Source organism: Leucopleurus acutus, assembly GCF_964270905.1.
Source record: "Leucopleurus acutus genome assembly, chromosome: 17".
Taxonomy (NCBI): Eukaryota; Metazoa; Chordata; class Mammalia; order Artiodactyla; family Delphinidae; genus Leucopleurus; species Leucopleurus acutus.
The window spans coordinates 8,121,021-8,140,055 of record NC_139159.1 but is presented as its reverse complement, the minus strand read 5'-3'; the positions used below and the strand labels follow the sequence as shown (position 1 = coordinate 8,140,055).

At 47.3% G+C, this 19,035-nt stretch overlaps 1 long non-coding RNA gene across 2 annotated transcripts in view; it reads right to left on the bottom strand.

Moving 5' to 3' along the window:
* LOC309974131 overlaps positions 1 to 19,035 on the bottom strand; it is a 113,346-nt gene that overhangs the window by 17,951 nt on the left and 76,360 nt on the right. For both annotated transcript variants that reach the window (XR_014326859.1, XR_014326860.1), the window contains exon 2: positions 7,769 to 7,882. This is a non-coding gene — a long non-coding RNA (uncharacterized lncRNA). The remainder of the gene's footprint in view (positions 1 to 7,768; positions 7,883 to 19,035) is intronic.

The window sequence follows — 19,035 nt, the reverse complement described above, 5'->3', positions numbered from 1 at the left end:
ACAAGTGGTCAAGACAGATGAGAGAGATTTCGGTCTAGATGGTGATTTTGATTTAGGATAGAACTCGTCCTCACGATCAGAGAAGGTCAGGATAAAACACGACACCAGCTCTTGGCCTATGATGTCATAAGTACTGATAACTTCTACTCCTGGGCAGGACATTGGGAAATAGCCAGTCTCACACACTATTGGTAGGCGTCCACATTCCTACAGCATTTTTAAGGGATAATTCCACAGTATCTATTTAAAGCGCCCTAAAATCTCTGACGGCTCTATGTTCCTTCCTTGAAGATATTGCTTATTCTCCTCCTTGTAAAAGGAAATTCCCAATGCTTAGTGTCTCAGGAAATAAGAATTATTCCGTGGGCGCCCCCCCCAAACACATTTTTTAAATTTTCAAACAATGGAGTTATTTTCCCTGGGTTCTGATCCATTTTCTCTCTATTCCGGGCATTCTTTGATGAATCATGTCTCATTCTTTAACATTCCATTAAGAATGAGGCGACCTATGTGGGCACAGTATTATTCTTAAAAAACAAAGCATAAATGCCCGAGCAATGTAACAACGTAATTACGTTTTCAGCAAAGATGGGGAAACAGTGATTGTGTTGAGTGGGTGAGGATCTCCTACACGCTGAGAATCTAAGCAGCTCTGCTAAGTCCTCCTTTTCCTTCTTTGGAATTTTTCCCACTGCCCCTTCAGCTAAGCATCTTCCCTCCTTCAAGATTTCCTTCGTCCAGGGCAGGAGTCCCTGAGCCTGGAATCCTGCCCTGTCCCATCTCGTCAAGCTGTCTCCTGAAATCATTCTACCAGCTCCTGAGACCTCCCTTCCTCCGCAAACCGCCCCCAGCTGAGAGCAGAGCGACTCTCCTCCAGCTGCCCACCTGTTTGGAGCCACGGCGGCTCCCTCTCTCCCCCTCCCGTTGTCTGGACTGAACAGCAGCGGGCTCTACAGCGTCCTGTCCACTAAATGGCTGCAGCATCCTCCACGTCCTTTTCTGTGCCCGTCTGCATCCAGAGAAGCCGGAGCCCGAGTTTATCAACATGCTTTGCTTAGATCAGCAACTCGGGACACTGTGGAGCGACATTTGTGTTCTCTGAGATCACCTTGCAGGGCATCACCGAGGACCAGAGTCCTGGGGCTTGGTACACTAGGCTCGCATTTATGGTCAAGTTGAGACTTCTCGAACCTCTCTGTGCCTGTCTCAGTGTCCCTGGGATACAGTAATGCTGACTTAAACTGGCAAGATCTGAAAATCAAACGAATGATGGTGACTTCAGGGAAACGGAGGTCTGGCTTTCCTTTAAATGGTTAAAACACCACTAACAAGTGGATCTAAATATTCGGATCTACCCTCCTGCAATTGTATTTTCCTCTTCTGTGATTCAGCGTCGCTGTAATTGAACTGAATTCCACAAGACTAGAAATCTGGTATCTAGGACTATAAAACACCTTCGGTTGGTAAAATGTTTAGGAAGCTTTCTTTTAAGTCCTTTTTCAGATTTTGTCTCTCTCCACCGTTAAAATGAATCTCACACCCTTTTCCCCCTTTTACCTTTGGGAAAGATGCTTGCTTTTACAGCCTCCTCTTAATGTCAAAACAAAAGATCTCTTATACTTCTTAGAATCTTGAGATCCTTTTCTGGTCAAGAGGAAAACAAATGTGCTCTAATTAAGGCAATCGGGGAAGTATTGGGTCACTGCAGACCACAACTAACCCTCTCTAACTTCCATGAACTGGTAGCTCAAATATTAATAGACAACGTGAAACAAGAAAATGCCAGGAATCACACACTTTTTCACTCATTTACCCTTAATTTTTTCCTGAAGTGTTGTGTGCATTTTTGTAAGCCACAGTTTGAATGATGTACAGTTTAGGGTGAGATACAAAGAGATAAGTTTACAAGATCATATAAAATTATATTCTGGAGTCAACAGTGCTACCGTAGAGCAGAGGATTTTTCTTCCTTTCCCGTCCTCTGTCAGGAAACAAGAGAAACAGAACAAGATCAGGGTCTAAATCTCTGGTTCGTGTGAGTAATGTTTTATTTCACGTAGGCACTGACAAAAAGACCCCAAGGAGGACAAACAATAATAGATAATAAATTATAGATGCTAGAAAATTGAAGGACATTATGCTTCAGCATTTCTGCCTTCTAATCAACCAGGAGGGATGAGATGTCCTTCTTCATCTGTCTGCTTACAGACCGTTTGTTCATTCACACCCACTGTGTCGTGGGTCACCTGCACAGGACCTCAGCAGACAGACTGTAAAAGCAGGTGAGCGGCCGCTGACTGCTGAACCCCTGCCTCCCTCCCCCTCCGGCCATCTGATTTGGTCCAAGGGCATCCTTGAGAGCGGAGAGAGATGAGGAATGATGCTGCTCTCGGCGGCAAGGAGGGGCCGTGAAGACTCACAGGTCCCAGCCTCTGCAGAACCTTTGTCGGCATCGAGGTCTCCATCCGCGCCTCCCTCCCACACCAAGCATACAATCCCTTCCCCAAATCCAGAAGATCAGCAGTAATTGATTTGGCTTCTGGCCCGTCCCCTTCTGGGGCAAAAGCAACAGTACAGTTCACTAGCTCTTTCTGATGTCTCCCTGCCCTCCTTTAAAGAGAACCCTCGTGTCTGATTAAAATCGGTCATGCGCCAGTCCTGGAGTGAAGAGGTGCTATTTATTTCCGTCAAGTTCTGCTTGGAAGGTTTGAGGCTTCCTCCTACCAGACATTTTACTAGTAAACAGAAAAGTTACCCATACTGTCATGCTCGCCCTGACCTGCAAGCTAGTGAACAATAAATCTTAATTACAGTTAAATGCCAAATCTGCAAAGAATGAGGCAGCGCCAGTCAGCTGTGAATCGGCCTGCGCGCCTCGGCCGGGATGCAGCTGCAGGAATACATAAATTAGTTCGTGATTTGTTTGTGCCAGAACCATCAGTTGAGGCTGGTTCTTAAAAGCATTTCCAGTATCAGTGGACACTCAGGCATTCATCCTATCGCCATGTCAAATACAGGTGGCCTCTGGGAAGTTTTATCTTAAAGGACCTTCAGCATTATGCTTGGGTTAATAAGAAAGCGCTGTTTCTAAATATCTCGGCAGTTTTCCAAAATAGCGCTCAGTCTCCTGACATCTGCTCCATCCATACTTGTTACCTTTGGATTTGTTCGGGGAGCCGCTGAATAACCTTTTTGTTAGCAATCTCTTTTTTGCACCGTGCAGGGCTACTGGAGTGCAGGCAGGCATCCATGCAGGGGCCTTTTTTTCCTTTTTTTTTTTTTTTTTCCTGCTGCTGCAAAGCTCATGAGCTCCTTGCTATTCAAGCGTTTGCTTGTCATCATGTTAAATAAAGCCACCCTGTTGTCCCCTCGCCTGGGTCCTCTTGACATATTGGCACCTAGATTCAAGAATTAGAAAGGTGATTGCCCACATAACTCTGTTCAATGGCTTCAGGCTGTTCTATCAATTTTGAGACTGACAGGAGGTCGGAGATGGAACGGAAGAAAGAATGGAGTTTGGGCTGCTCCGTGCTTGGTCCCATGAATCAATCTGCAATCTACTCATATTATTCTAGACGCAGATCCTGTTCTCATTGGGAGTCAATCATCTGCTAGATGCCCCTACCGGCAGGTTCCCAATAATAAGGTAGGCTCTGGTTCCCCCGAGCCTCTGAAATCAGCAGAGGGTAGTGGCAGGCCCCGGGTGCGATGCTATTTCACTAAAGAGGAGGTGGATACGTAAGTGGGTAAAAGGGAAGCAGAAAAACCCTTTCCCGACAGAGGTGGCGGGAAGAGAGTTGCAGAGTAGGCAGCTTTCTGTTGCATTTTTAAGAAAAGTGTAAGAGGGTGCATTATTCCGTACTTAGATGGAGACGTCAATTTCACTTGGGATTCCCCGCGCGGAGAGGCACCCCCTTCCTGCCCTAGGCCGCCTGCTCCCCCAGCATCCCGGCGGCCCCGCCGCCTCTCCGGGCTCTTCCCGGCTCTTGCAGGGCCCCATCCTGTCACCAGCGGTCCTGCTTCCTGTTTGTGTTGCCGCTTTGTTGCTTCCTGGCGGCCATCCGGAGCCGCCCTTCTGCTGCGCCTCCGCCCCGGGACTGGCTCTCTTCCCAGCTCTCTCTTGTGCTAGCAAATCTGTCTCCCTCCGTCTCGGTCTAAACCCCACGTTTTTAAAGGACCCGTCCTGGTGCTGGAGTCCTTGCCGCCAAGTCCCGCGGGGTGAGGGCCGGCCTCTCCCACGTGCTCTGATTCTCTGCAGACCTTTATCCGAAGAGCTGGTTCAAAGCATTTTTGCATTTGCTACCTCACCTGCCCTTTTGCATTCTTTTGAGGAGGGGCCAACGGTTGTTTCCCGTTTGTATTGATTGAGAAAGAGGCCCAGAGAGACTGAGGGTTGACTTGGTCCTGAGGAAGAGTGGGGTGATTAGCAATCTGCTCACCCGGGCTGCAGGCTGCTAGCCTGACAGCATGCACCCTGGTCCAGTTTGTACTGCAGGCCAAGCCTTTCCAGGCCTCCTGGCATTTTAATCTCCCGTAGGCGTCATTAGCTTTATTTTAAACCTTGGAAACAAGGTTCACAGAAGTTATCATCTTGCCCAGGGTCACACAGCTGGCAGCACAGTGCCTGACTCAAATCTTCCCTCTGCAGGTCCCACTGCGCTTCCCCCAATGACACCCGAGTCTCCTCCAGGGCTCTGCCTAAATGCCACCCCACAGATGAATCTTCTTTACATTGTTCAGTCCCAAATAGAACTCTCTGTCCCTTCACCCATCTTTATTTATCTTTGGAGCATTTATCTTTCTTTGGAGCATTTATCACTACCCAATAAGTATTATATACCAATACCCAATAATTATTATATATATAAAATAAGTATTTTATATTTTTATTATTAAAAAAAAATTTTTTTTTCTTGTCTAGTTGTTGCTAGCATGTGTTAGGAAGTTTGACTATTTTGATCCCTGCTGTATCCTCCCGGTCATTGGCAGGCATTTAATAAATATCTGTGGAAGGAAGGAAAGAAGGAAGAGAGGGAGGGAGGGAGGGAGGGAGGAGGGGGGAGGGAGGAAGGGGGTGCAAGGCTTTCAAGCTCGAAGCTAAATCAGTCATAATGTTTGGCCAGGTTGCCAGAAATGTCAGGCAACTATCCCATCTACATATGGAGAACTCGGGCATGAGGTGGACATGTTCAGGATTCTACCATAAAACACTGGTCGATCTAGGACTAGACCATCAAATTCTGGACTAACAGACTAAGCTACCGTCAGTTATCCTAGCAGTGGCTTCCTGCCCCCTGGGAATCCTGTCCGGGAGCTGCCTTATTACGCTTCTCCAAGTTTTCCTCCTGCACACTGCAAAACTCTTGCCTAGACGTCGCTGATCCAACCACCAACACTCCATCGCTCCTGGGATGCAGGAGGTGGCAGGCCTGTTGAGCTGACCCCTATGCCTTCCAGACAGTACATATAGAACTTACTGCCTTCCTGCTGGCCACTCCCCAGATCCATACATTTTTTTAAGTCAAAGACTGTAATTCCGGTGTTTGCCTGGATCATGGAAGTAAGCCCTTCCGGTGTTTAAAATCCCTCACGCTCAGAGGATCCAAGAGGAAGTGTTTGCACCAGGACCCCCTAGAGTCCTGGTCCACTAGAAGCCCCCCGAGAAGTCCCACACGTGAAACAGAGTCCCTTCAGAAACCCCCTCTCTTTTTTTGTCCTTTAAGTGTTTTCCTCTGAGCTGCAGAGAACCCGCCAGGGACGGAAGACAGCATATTTGCAAGTCCCTTCCTGGCCTCTGCCTCTGGGCCCAGGAAAGAGACGTCTACCAAAGTCAAATGTGGGGCAGCAGATCTGATGTGCTAGACCAGACCAAGGTCAAAACCCAGCTGCTCTCCCTGCTTTTCTTTTCTTTTTTCCACGTATGGTCCTTTTAGCAAGTCAACTTAACAGAGATGAACCCCAAAAGAAAATTGACTCTAAATGGAAAGCTTTCACTCTTCCCTAATCCTGGTGGCCCACAAGGAGGCAACCTGAGCAAGCTTTAGTGCAGCTGATGGAGTGTAGGGGGCTGGAAAGTGTGTGAGGCCGCTTCTACTTCAATTTCAAGGAGATGAGCATCTCGGATTAGACTAGAATACAGGTCAAAGTGGATTCATTGGAGGCACCGATGTGCTTTGAAGGATAAAAAGGAAGGAGAAATAACCGTTGACAGAATCACAGTTCAGAAAATCAGGGAAGACTTCATGGAAGAAGTGACTTCCGAAATAAATCCGGAAGGAGCAACAGGATCTTAATAGGCAAAGACGGTGTGAAGGGAAAATGCCCTGGATGAAGGGGGTGACAAAGGCCCTGCAGTGGAGAACAGGAAATGTGAAAGGTGGGGACAGAGGCTGGATGAGTTTGGCTGGAGTATGAGGTCCAGGCCCAGGAATTGCAGAAGATAAGGCTGCAAAGGAATTAGGGGGTAGAATACCAGTCAAAAGAGTTTGCACTTAATATGAAAGACAAAGGGGAGTGAATGGTCCAGCCCTACGGTGGGATGGTACTCTGCAATGAGAATGAGATTTTTAAAATTTGATTCAAATTTAACTAGTGTAAAGTCAACTCTAAAACCTGATGTTCTATTCAGTTATTGGCAATGTTTAAGGTATGTTTGGACAACTTGGTTTGTGAATCTTCTCTTATAAATGTAATCTTACGAGAGCTAAACGCAAGATGAAGTATAACTGATAAAATTTAACTTTAAAATTGAGACGGGCTGTAACTATGCAACACACACTGGATTTGAAGCTCAGTACAAACATAGGATATAAAACATCTTATTCCTTATTCTGATGTGGATCATACTTTGTAACGATAATATCTTGGATTTCTTGGGTTACGTTAAAATGTTATGAAAAATGAAGACAAAAAAAGGCAAGGAGGAGCCATTGAAGGTCTTTGAGCTGGGCTGCTACCTGATTAAAGATGCATTAAAATAATAACAATTAATAAGAAGAAGGACTTTGAGGAAGTGTGTGAGGCAGGTTGCAAGGAGAGTCTAGAGACAAGAAAATCCACGGAGAGGTTCTCTAACGGCTACCGCAGACAAATCCTGAGTCAGAGGCTCAGAGATACATACTTTACTCTCCAAACATGGCTCACGAGTAGACTCCCTGTTCTCAGGGATGTTCCCGCCGGGCTAACACTGAGCCTTACTCCCCCAGTACTTCACAGTCAGGAAAGTTCTGGGCTGTATTGGGAGGGGTCAGTTACTGTGAAGGGTCACCCCGAAGGGTCCTGGACCGACCCTGACCCCTGGTTTGACTTGGAGGCAACCTGAGAAACTTTGTTATTGCATCTCGGGCTGGAATTTACCATTGGAAATGCAGCCTTTATCACTGGCATAAGGAGAACTGTTTTGCATTTGATGACATTTTCGAAATGGTGTGAAAAAACCTTGACATTTTTATTAGAAAATCTATAAAGCCCAAACAAATGCTTTCATGCTGCTCTGCCTCATTCTTCATATGTTCATTGGCAATCCATCATCCCTCCCACCCCCCTTGAACCCAGCAGCGGCAACGTCTTGCCTGGGAACAAAAGGGCCTCTCAGAGAAGCCGTCTCGACCCCGGTTGTCCTGTGCCTCTCAACTTTTACCCCTTAAATCGACTACAAGCATCCCATTTTCACTGGCCCCCTTCCTGGAAGGCGAAACATTGCTGTCACCTCCTTCCAGAGCCTCTTCCTGTACCTCTCATGACACTGAATCACAGAAGCTTGACCCACCTCCTCTTGAGTTGGACGCGGGACTCTCCTTCTCTAGACTCTCTTACACGTGATTCATCTTCCAGTTTGGACCAAATAATTGGATTCAGAGCAAATCAGTGAAGGCTTTCTCTCCTGAAAAAAAAAGACGTCCCTTTCTTAGATTACCATTTTGGATAAAGATCTCATCTACCCTAAATTTCAACTAAGGTAACCTGCATCATTCTGCCTCACTGTCATCTGTACCCCACCCGAGATGACTTCATCTGTCTGCCCATCGGTGTGCGACCTCCTGCCTCTGCCTTTAGGCTTCCTAAGACCAAGTGTTGTTTGACTTTCTCTCGCCGTCTCCACCGTGGGGGTTCTCCCCTGCTCCCCCTTCTCCGGGCCCTGTCTCTCACTCGCTGGGCTGACACTGAGCTCTTAAGCACGGGTATCACTGCTCATCCATTGGACCCCATCACTCTTTCTGCATCTTCAAGTGAGTCTGGTGTCTCTGCCAACACCATCACCATCTGGTTCTTTCTTAATTCTCCACCTGGCTCCCTCCTGCTTCTTTTGATTAATCAGCTTCTCTCTATGTTCTGTTTTGTACTCCCCTGTGTCTTTCTTTCTTTAACCAAATTTGTTGAACCAACCAATGGTTGGCCAAGGAGGGCGTTAGCATGAGTTTTGTCTTACAAGGTCTTCATGTTTTCATTTAATTCTCACCCCATCCTTATGAAGGAGAGAGGACGGAGGTTATCGGCTCTACTTTCAAGAGGGTAAAATGGAGGCTCAGAGAGGGTAAATCCCTTTCCTAAGGCTCCCAGCTCACAAAGGGCAGAGGTGAGACCCAGGTCTTCCGCCCCCAAATCACAACGCCTCTCTGCAGAACCCCACGTTCTCACTTCCTCGTTGCCGCTCTCCTGCACTCTCATTTCTGATTTCGGGCCTCTCCCACCTCTCATCCGTTCTCTGCTTAGCTCGGCTTCACCCACGTGGCTTCCTCTCCTCTTCGTCCTCTGCCCCAGGTTCCTCTTGCACAGTAACTGCCGGCCAACAGCCTCACACACTGAGCTGAAATAGACAGGTCAGCCAGAGGTCCCGGCTCATCCCAGAGCCCACAAGCTACAAGCTACAAGCTTGGCTACAAGCTCTTTAGAGCAGGATCTTGCTCTGAAATGCTGCCACTGGCTGTCCCCCACCTGCTCTCCACCCTCCCGCTGTCCTGTCACCTCCATCTCACAAACACCCATCAAACCCCAGGATACTGGCCGCTGGATGGCAGGACTGTCCCCTGTGTTCCCAATCACCTTAGGCTGTAGCACCTTGGGGGCTCATCTGTGTTTTTTTCACGCTTATTGTGATTTGTAGGACACTCTGGGAGCAAACAGATACCAGGGTGAGGGCTGACAGAAAAGGAAGACCCAGATGGCAGATTCTCCGGCCACACAAGGGACTGACTACCTGTGCGAGCTGCACTGCCTGACAGTCAACAAACCTGTACTTCAGGTAAAGGGAAAGTCTGTCCAAAAAAAAAAAAGTCTGCTTTGTTGTGGGTTTTTTCTTTTCACGCCAAGACTTCTGGGGTCATGTTTACTGACTCCCCTCCAAGACCAGGATCAGACCCAGACAGAAATGCAGGGACAGTAAATAGAATTCCTGCGACACCTCAAGCCTGGCAGCAGTTCTTTTTGTCCCTTGATCCATCTCCTGTGCCACCCAGAGTGACAGCAGCCAGACCAGGCAGGCCCGAAAAGCCACAGAGAAGAAGTGACGCCCCCTCCCCGTCCTACACCCCAGGGGCCAGCGCCACGAGGGCAAGCTCTCACATCACGTGGCACTTCGGTTGGGTATCCTGGTATTGCACTGCAGCTACGGAATCAAAGTCAAATAAGCTCACTGAACAAGGCTGAGGGTGTTCCAGCTTGAAGTTGACACCAGGATGGGTGGGAAGCAGGTAGGGAGTGGGTGGGGACCAGCCAGCCAGCCCTCCTGGCGTGAAATAGCACCTCTCCGCCTGTCCTCTCAAATCCTTGCCAACTAAGGCCTCAGCACGGCCAGCAAAAGAGACCAGCCCCCTTCCCCCTCCTGTCTTTGTCCTCCCTGACAGAGCACTCAACGAGGAGTCCACTATATCAGCGGTCCCCAACCGTTTTGGCGCCAGGGACCGGTTTTGTGTAAGGCAATTTTTCAACAGACGGCAGGGTTGGGCGGGGGAATGGTGCAGGCGATGGGGAGCAATGGGGAGCAATGGGGAGCGGCAGAGGAAGCTTCGCTCGTAGCCTGCCACTCACCTCCCTCTGTGCTGGCCCATTCCTAACAGCCGTGCACAAGTACTGGTCCGAGGCCCAGGGGTTGGGGACCCCTGCACTCTATGGATTCTTTCTTACTGGAAACAATGCAAAAGCACAAATGCTCATCGCCTCAGCTTGTTTTTTGGTTTGGGTTTGGGTTTGGGTTTTTGGCCAAGCTGCGCGGCTTGTGGGATCTTAGTTCCCTGATCAGGGACCGAACCCGAGCCCTTGGCAGTGAAAGCACCGAGTCCTAACCACTGGACCACCAGGGAATTCCCTATCAGCTTGTTTTAAAAGAAGATCATGCCTTCCTTCCATCGCCTTCCCAACCTTCCCGCCATCCTACACACACACACACACACACACACACACACACACTCACCCAGCAACACCTGAGGGTTGGTAAGAATCCTGAGAGTGCTGTGAGCTCCTTTCCATGAACTCTGCATAAATATTAGAACATCTTTTGACCATGACCACCTGGCTATTTAAAGTGATCCTATACTATTTAAAAGAAAAAAATCTTAGGCTCTTTTCAGCTGAAGAAGAGAGAGCTTGGTAGCAGCTTGAGTAAGGTGACAGCCTCCCCTTTCCTTCGTGGCACAGTTTACACAGAAGGAAGAGAGCGGCTGGGCCAGGCAAGGCACGACAGGAACCTGGTCCTTTCCCAGCTCGGATGGAGACTAGAAAAACTTGGGATCTGCCACCCTCCTCCCCATTTGATTTTATTCTAACCAGCACAGATTTAATACACGTACACTGTATACGTATGTGTGTGTATATATATATATTTATTTATTTATTTAAATATATAAATATATCAAATGTATACATATTTGCATACATTTATATGCTACACAGATTGTTTGCTTGTTGTGAGCCCAGGCTCTAGACACTGAGAGTGTACTACTGCACTGTCGGTCTGTATTTTAGGCAAGGATGTCCCACGATTGTTTCTAGATGTTAACTGCAGTGGCTCCCAGGATTCCCAGCATGTCTGTCTGCTCCCTGAAAGCTCTTTGAGGGCTTCTCGTCATTACAGTTCCCTGAGTTTTCACTCTTTCCTGGCAAGCCATCTGACCTCTCTACGCTGCAGCTGTGGTCACCGTCCGCCAACTCCATCCATCAAGAGTATTCAAAATTGCAACCAGAAATTGTTTCCCCAAAATCTAGAATTAAAATTTTCTTTCCTTCAAACCTCCATTTAGGTTTCATGCTTCATTTTTTTTCCCCTCAAATTCATTATTTATGCTCTTGGAATAGACAGGGCTGTGCACGAGAGAGAAAATGTCTACCTTTATTTCGTCATTTAGCCCCATTAGCTGAGGCCGCTCGCCTCCGTGGTTGCCCCTTGAACACTTACAATTGCCGTTAAACAGAAGAGCAGAGGACGGCAGAACGAAGGGGCCTTCGAGAGTCAAAGGTTGCAGACAAACAGCCCATGGGCTTGAAAGCCTCTGCCTGCTTCTCCTCAGAAGAAGCGGGGGTGCCAACCGGCAGGCCTTGCCCGCAGCCATGAACCCTGGCCGGAGGGACATTTTGAGTGACCGAGAACCACCAGAGCACCACTCAGAGGAATCCATAACTGGTGATGGCATTTGCAGGATGCAGGAACGTGGGACCAGGAAGAGAGAAAAGCAAGAGGAAAGGCCCAGAGCCAGAGCTGCTGCTGCTCTGACCTGGGACAGAGGCGGGGACAGAGACAGAATTTTCAAAAGACCTTTTCACTTTTCTCATCTTCGGAACCAAGTAGCGCTCTCTCCCTTTTTCTTTATATTTTCAGTGGTTGTTACTGGTGCTCTTTACTTCCTTTTGTGTTAACTGAAGAAACACCGAAAGGCTATTTTGTGAAGATATCGCAAGCAACCCCATCGGCTCAGGACAGATTTTCCTTCGTTCCTAAGATGACAATTGTGAACCTGTGCTCCAGTGACACAGGGCATGTGACCAGTAAGAGAACAGTTGGACGATGTCCTGAAACCCCTAACAATATGTGGTCGGAGGAGACTCACCAAGTCCATTTTTGATTCAGCCAAAAAGTTCTCAGCTCTGCCCTCATTTGCCCCTTGCCAGTGGTGGTACAGCAGGCGTGGGATGTGAGGGAGCTGGGCGGGAAACAGAAGGAAACAGAGTCTGATGGCCAGTTCAGCCCAGTCAGAGCTGCAGTAATACCCGCTCATGGACCATAGGTTATCCCAGCGAAATACAGGGCAGCAACACGCAGCAACACATTTTTTTCTTTTCTATATTGAAATATAGTTGCTGTACAATATTATATGTTACAGATGTCCAATATAGTGATTCACAATTTTTAAAGATTATACTCCATTCATAGTTATTATGAAATACTCATATTCCTCGTGTTGTACAATACATCCTTGTAGCTTATTTTATACCTAATAGTTTGCACCTCTTAATCCCCACCCCTATCTTGCCCCTCCCCCTTCCCTCTCCCCACTGGTAACTCCTAGTATGTTCTCTATATCTGTGAGTCTGCTTCTTTTTTGTTACACTCACTGGTTTGTTGTATTTTTTAGATTCCACATATACGTGATATCATACAGTATTTGTCTTTCTCTGTCTTATTTCACTTAGCATAACGCCCTCCAAGTCCGTCCATGTTGCTGCAGATGGCAAAATTTTGTTCTTTTTTATGGCCGAGTACTATTCCATTATATATGTATATAAATACCACATCTTCTTTATCCATTTATCTGTTGATGGACGTTTAGGTTGCTTCCATATCTTGGCAATTGTAAATAATGCTGTCATGAACATTGGGGTCTATGTATCTTTTCAAATTAGTGTTTTTGTTATTTTCAGATATATCCAGGAGTGGAATTGCTGGGTCATATGGTAGTTCCATTTTTCGTTTTTTCATTTTCTGAGAAACCTCTGTACTATTTTCCACAGTAGCTGCACCAATTTACAGTCCCACCAGCAGTGCACAAGGTTCCCTTTACTCCACATCCTTGCCAGCATTTGTTATTTGTGTTCTTTTTGACAACAGCCATTCTGAAAATGTCAACAGATTGAACCAGCACTGATCAAGTGCCTGCTTTATCCAAGTTTTAATATACAGGTTTTCATTTAGCTTTCTGTTATGGGCTGAACTGTGCCCCCCACCCCCCAAAAATTCATGTGTTGAAGTCCTAACCCCCAGTTCCTCAAAATGGGACTCTATTTGGAGACTGGGTCATTAAAGAGGTAGTTAAGGTAAAATAAGGTTGTAGATCCTAATCCAATCTGACTGGTGTCCTTATAAGAAGAGATCAGGGTACAGATCAAGGAACGACTATGTTTAGACACAGGGAGAAGACGGCCACCCACAAGCCAGGGAGAGAGGCCTCAGGAGAAACCAACCCTGCAGACACCTTGATCTCAGACCTCCAGCCTTCAGAACTGTGAGAGAACAGGTTTCTGTTGTTTCCGCCCCCAGTCTGTGGTATTCTGCAGCCCGAGCAGACGAGGGCACCTTCTCAACAGCCTATACACTCAGAACAGAAGCGAGGATATAAAAGCTCAGTGATAGAAAGTAACTTGCTCAGAATCAGAATTGTGAGGGGGAAAAGCAGGCATGAAAAGGCATCCTCTGTCCTCAACTCAGGAGCCTTGAACAGACAGTGCAGTTTCCAGCTCCTGAAGACAGGAAGACAAGAAGACACTGGGCAAGAACGTCCCGTCCTACGGAGTGAACCCAGGGATTAAACCCATAACTGCCCACCCTGGGCAGCTCTAGAGAAATCATTGACGTGGAGGCCCATGAGGGGCTGCAGTGAGGCTGGCCTGTCTCCTGCCGCTCGGAGGAGTGAAGCCCTGAGCAGCTTCATGGGCAGGTCCCTCCCCAGGGCTCCACGTGTGTCACACCAGGTGATCCCCACTGCGTCCCATGAGCTCAGGACTTCCATTTTTCCCCATAGCTTTCCTCTTTCGGGTGCCCTCCATTACGTTGATTCAAAGAAGACCTCTGCTTCCGAAAGTATTCTTTGGGTCACTTCTTGTGGTGCTGTTTTATGCCACTCCTTGTCTGCTCCTTCTAGCACTTTCTCTCCATCTTCCTTTCTCACAGAAATGCTATCTTCTCTTGCACGCTACACATCATACACATGCAAGCTGACCGTGTCTTCATTTTCTACAACTGTGGCCCCTGAAATTAAATATTCTATATTCAACTCCCACTAGACAGGAGGCTTGGACATAGGTGATGGAACACAGGAGACAATGAGACTAGTTGGCTCTCGTAGAGTTTACAGGTGAGTATCAAAGATGAAAGCAGACAATTACTTACAAATTAGACGCATTTCCTTACCAAAATAGAGACATAAGGGACTAAAGCAAGTTACCGAATGAGCTGCCCGAGAATGTGGCATCTCAGGGAAACCTGAATGGTCAGGGCTTGGTGAGGCCAGGCGGGAGCGAGGATGAACCAGGCAGAACAAAGAGCTCGTTGGCTTTTCGCATCAGAGCAGGCTTGGCTGAGCTGGGAGCCTGCACAATCGTGTGACGGGCATGAATGAGGTGAGAGGATGCAGAAGCCACATTGTGCCCATCCTGAGAAGCCACCACAAGGACTATGCACTATATACCAAGGATAACAGGACCACACAAAGTTTTCTTTGTTTGTTTGCTTAACTTTTTTTCTTCTTCTTCTTCTTTGGCCACGCTGTGCGGCTTGAAGGATCTTAGTTCCCCGGTCAGGGATTGAACCCAGACCTCGGCAGTGAAAGCACCGAGTCCTGAGCACTGGACCGCCAGGGAATTCCCAAAGGGTTTTTTTTGTTTGTTTGTTTGTTTGTTTTTTGTGTGTGGTATGCGGGCCTCTCACTGTTGTGGCCTCTCCCGTTGCGGAGCACAGGCACCGGACGCGCAGGCTCAGCGGCCATGGCTCATGGGCCCAGCCGCTCCGCGGCATGTGGGATCTTCCCGGACCGGGGCACGAACCTGCGTCCCCTGCATCAGCAGGCGGACTCTCAACACTGCGCCACCAGGAAAGCCCCCCCAAAAAAGGGTTTTTAATAGAGGAAAAACTTAGTCTGATATGGAGGAGGAGCTGAGAGCTTATTTTACTTTTTATTTAAAATTTTTGATATGCAATAATACCTTCACATGTTTTCAAACACCAGAAAGCATGAGAAGGTGTTCAGTAAAAACTCCTCCCTCGTCCCTCATTTGCTTCTCTCCTAAACAGGTATCGATTTTTTATAGTCTCTTATGTGTCCTTCCTGACTTTTTCTATACTCACTTATAATCAAATAAAACTAGCAATTCTTATTTTTCTCCTTACATATTCAAAAAATAGGGCTTCCCTGGTGGCGCAGTGGTTGAGAGCCCGCCTGTCGATGCAGGGGACACGGGTTCGTGCCCCGGTCCGGGAGGATCCCACATGCCGTGGAGCGGCTGGGCCCGTGAGCCATGGCCGCTGGGCCTGCGCGTCCGGAGCCTGTACTCCGCAACGGGAGAGGCCACAACAGGGAGAGGCTCGCGTACCGCAAAAAAAATAAAAAAATAAAAAAGAAGTAGCATACCATGCGCTGTGTTCTGTACCTTGAATTTTTCTGTGATAGCTCTTGACTGTTTTGCATATTGTCGATTTAGCTCTTAGTGTTAGTATGAGTATGAGTACGAGTGTTAATATTAGTATTAGTATCAGTTATCTTTTCACAAATGTAAGTTTCTCCTCTCTGACCAGATGGTTCTGAGAGGCAGAAGCTGAGTCTTATTCAATTTTGTATGAGGTAGGCGTTCGTTAAAAAAAATCTGTTGAATTGAAGTAGGTGAGGAAAGAGTATCTTTGTCAAATAAATCAGTTACTATTGAAAAAAACAAAAGCTTCATCTGGCCTATTCACTTGAATTTTTACTTTTACTTAGGCTACTTTCCTGAGAGTCACAAAGGTAGACAGAATACATGATGAACCCACTCCGCCATGCCCCAGCTTCAACAGTTACCAACATTTTGACGAGCTTGATTCTCATCTATGCACACCACCCATCCGCTCTGGGGAAGGAGAGGGCTGAAGTATTTTAAAACAAAGACATCATGTCACTTCCTCTGTAAATACCCGAGAATTCACCTCTAACCGATAGAGCCTTCGCTTCGCGAACAGAAGGGTGTGCAGGCAAAATTAAGAGTAGCTCTTCAGCTAATATCCACGCCGCGGTCAGATTTCCCTGATTTTCTCCAGAAGGTCTGTATACACTTGGCTTGTTGAAATCAGGAGTCACGCTCAGCCCACAGATAACACTTGGTCACTGTGTTGACAGTTCTTACACCTCTTTGATTCCATCACAATCCCCTCTCTTCCCTCTTCTCTCTCTTGCATGCCATTGATTTGTTAGAGAAACCAGGTCATCTGTCCTGCTCAGTGCCCCGCATTCTGCATTTGGCCGATTGCTTCTTTGTGGTCATATAACTTATTTTCTGTCCCCCATCTTTTCCTGGAAACTGGCAAGATTTGTGTTTGGAAAATGTAATCCAGGTTGCTGTGAGGAGAACTGATGGGAGGTGGGAGAGTGGACAGTGAAAGGCCACGCTGTCCCCCAGGCAGGAGAGAAGGGTTCCCTACATGACAGCGGTGGCACATAGCTCCAGGGGTGCGAGGACAGAGAAGTGGGATGATTCAAGAAAAACTTGGGAGATATGCTCAACCAGACTGCTGGCTAATCGGGAAGGAGGATGCTTCTTGACGCTCTGTGAAGAATCTGGGCCTCACCATGAGACAAACGGAAAAGTCTGCTTCCCCTGGAAACATTTACATGTTTTCTGACAATCTCCTCACAATAATCATTTATGACAAATTTTAAGGGCATGCAAAGTTGTAGTATTATTGTTGGTATTAAATTTTATTGCTGTGGCTTTAAAATGTAGACAAAAATAATTCCTTAAGTGGCTGGAAATTGTAATGATACTCTTGGGAATAGATTTTATCGCTATGGATACTGTAAGGCACCAAGATAATAAATTTAAATTGTGGCATTAGTATTGGGAATATATTTTATTGCTCTGGCTAGAACACAAAGAAGCAGGACCCCGAACTTCCTTCTCCCCAGCAACAGGTTTATATGAAATGACGCTGGATCTGGTGTGTAGGGAGGATCAAAGGTCACCAGCATCACAGATCACGTGACAAGGTGATAAACCTGGGCTGATGGGAGAAGGTAGAGAGAGGCTTGACTCTTACAGGTGGCCAGGGAGCTGGAGAGACACAGGCCCAGTGTCTCTGAGTAGGAGGTGCAGGTGGTCACATGGCCTGCGGGAGGGTCATCTGGGAGGAACTGCTGCAAATCCACCCCCACTGAGATGTCTAGCACACGCACTGCTAGCACACGCACCGCTAGCACACGCACTGCTTCACTCGCTCCCGATTTGAGTCTAGTTTTGAAAACAAGCTCTACAGACCATTTGGGTTTGGGTATTGTATGGTCTTTCACGTCATGAACACTGCCCGCGGCTCCCTCCGTATCCACCTCAGTGGAGGGACCCCCATGCTCCTGGGCAGGAGCAGCCTAGAAGCTGCTGACTCTCCTCTCTCTCTCACCACGGCACATCATCAGCCACTAGCCCTGCTGATTCTGCCTCCCCAAGTATCTTTCACATCAGTTGCTGTCTCTCCACCCCATCTCAGGCTGCCATCATTTCTCACAGCGTCTTTACTGTTTCGGATCCCACACCTTGCAGCCCATCCTCCACGCTCATCATCATAATAACCACTTCTATTGAGCAGCAGTAATGTGCCGGGGACCGTGCTCAGCACCTTATATCCGCATCTCATCTGACCCTCACGACTTCCCGATGGTGGAGGGACATCTCTTTTTCATAAATGAGGAAACTTGGTTCAGAGGTTAAACATTAGAAGACATAATAGACAACGAAAATCACCAGGCATAAGCAGAAAATAAACATTAGTTTTTTGTTTTAAACATCTTTATTGGAGTATAATTGCTTTACAATGGTGTGTTAGTTGCTGCTTTATAACAAAGTGAATCAGCTATACATATACATATATCCCCATATCCCCTCCCTCTTGCGTCTCCCTCCCACCCTCCCTATCCCATCCCTCTAGGTGGTCACAAAGCACCGAGCTGATCTTGTGCTATGCGGCTGCTTCCCACTAGCTAGCTATTTTACATTTGGTAGTGTGTATATGTGTCCATGCCACTCCCTCACTTCGTCCCAGCTTACCCCTCCCCCTCCCCGTGTCCTCAAGTCCATTCTCTACGTCTGCAACTTTATTCCTGGTCTGCCCCTAGGTTCATCAGTACCATTTATTTTTTTTTTAGATTCCATATATATGTGTTAGCATATGGTATTTGTTTTTCTCTTTCTGACTTACTTCACTCTGTACGACAGACTCTAGGTCCATTCACTTCACTACAAATAACTCAATTTCGTTTCTTTTTATGCCTGAGTAATATTCCATTGTATATATGTGCCACATCTTCTTTATCCATTCATCTGTCAATGGATACTCACGTTGCTTCCATGTCCTGGCTATTGTAAATAGTGCTGCAGTGAGCATTGTAGTTCATGACTCTTTTTTGAATTATGGTTTTCTCAGGGTATATGCCCAGTAGTGGGATTGCTGGGTCATATGGTAGTTCTATTTTTAGGTTTTTTTGCGTGTGTGTGTGTGGTACGCGGGCCTCTCACTGCTGTGGCCTCTCCCGTTGCGGAGCACAGGCTCCGGACGCGCAGGCTCAGCGGCCATGGCTCACGGACCCAGCCGCTCCGCGGCATGTGGGATCCTCCCGGACCGGGGCACGAACCCGTGTCCCCTGCATCGGCAGGCGGACACTCAACCGCTGCGCCACCAGGGAAGCCCTATTTTTAGTTTTTTAAGGAACCTCCATACTGTTCTCCATAGTGGCTGTATCAATTTACATTCCCACCAACAGTGCAAGGGGGTTCCCTTTTCTCCACACCCTCTCCAGCATTTACTGTTTATAGATTTCTTGATGATGGCCATTCTGACCAGTGTGAGGCTTAGGTCCTTTTTTATTCTTTAATACT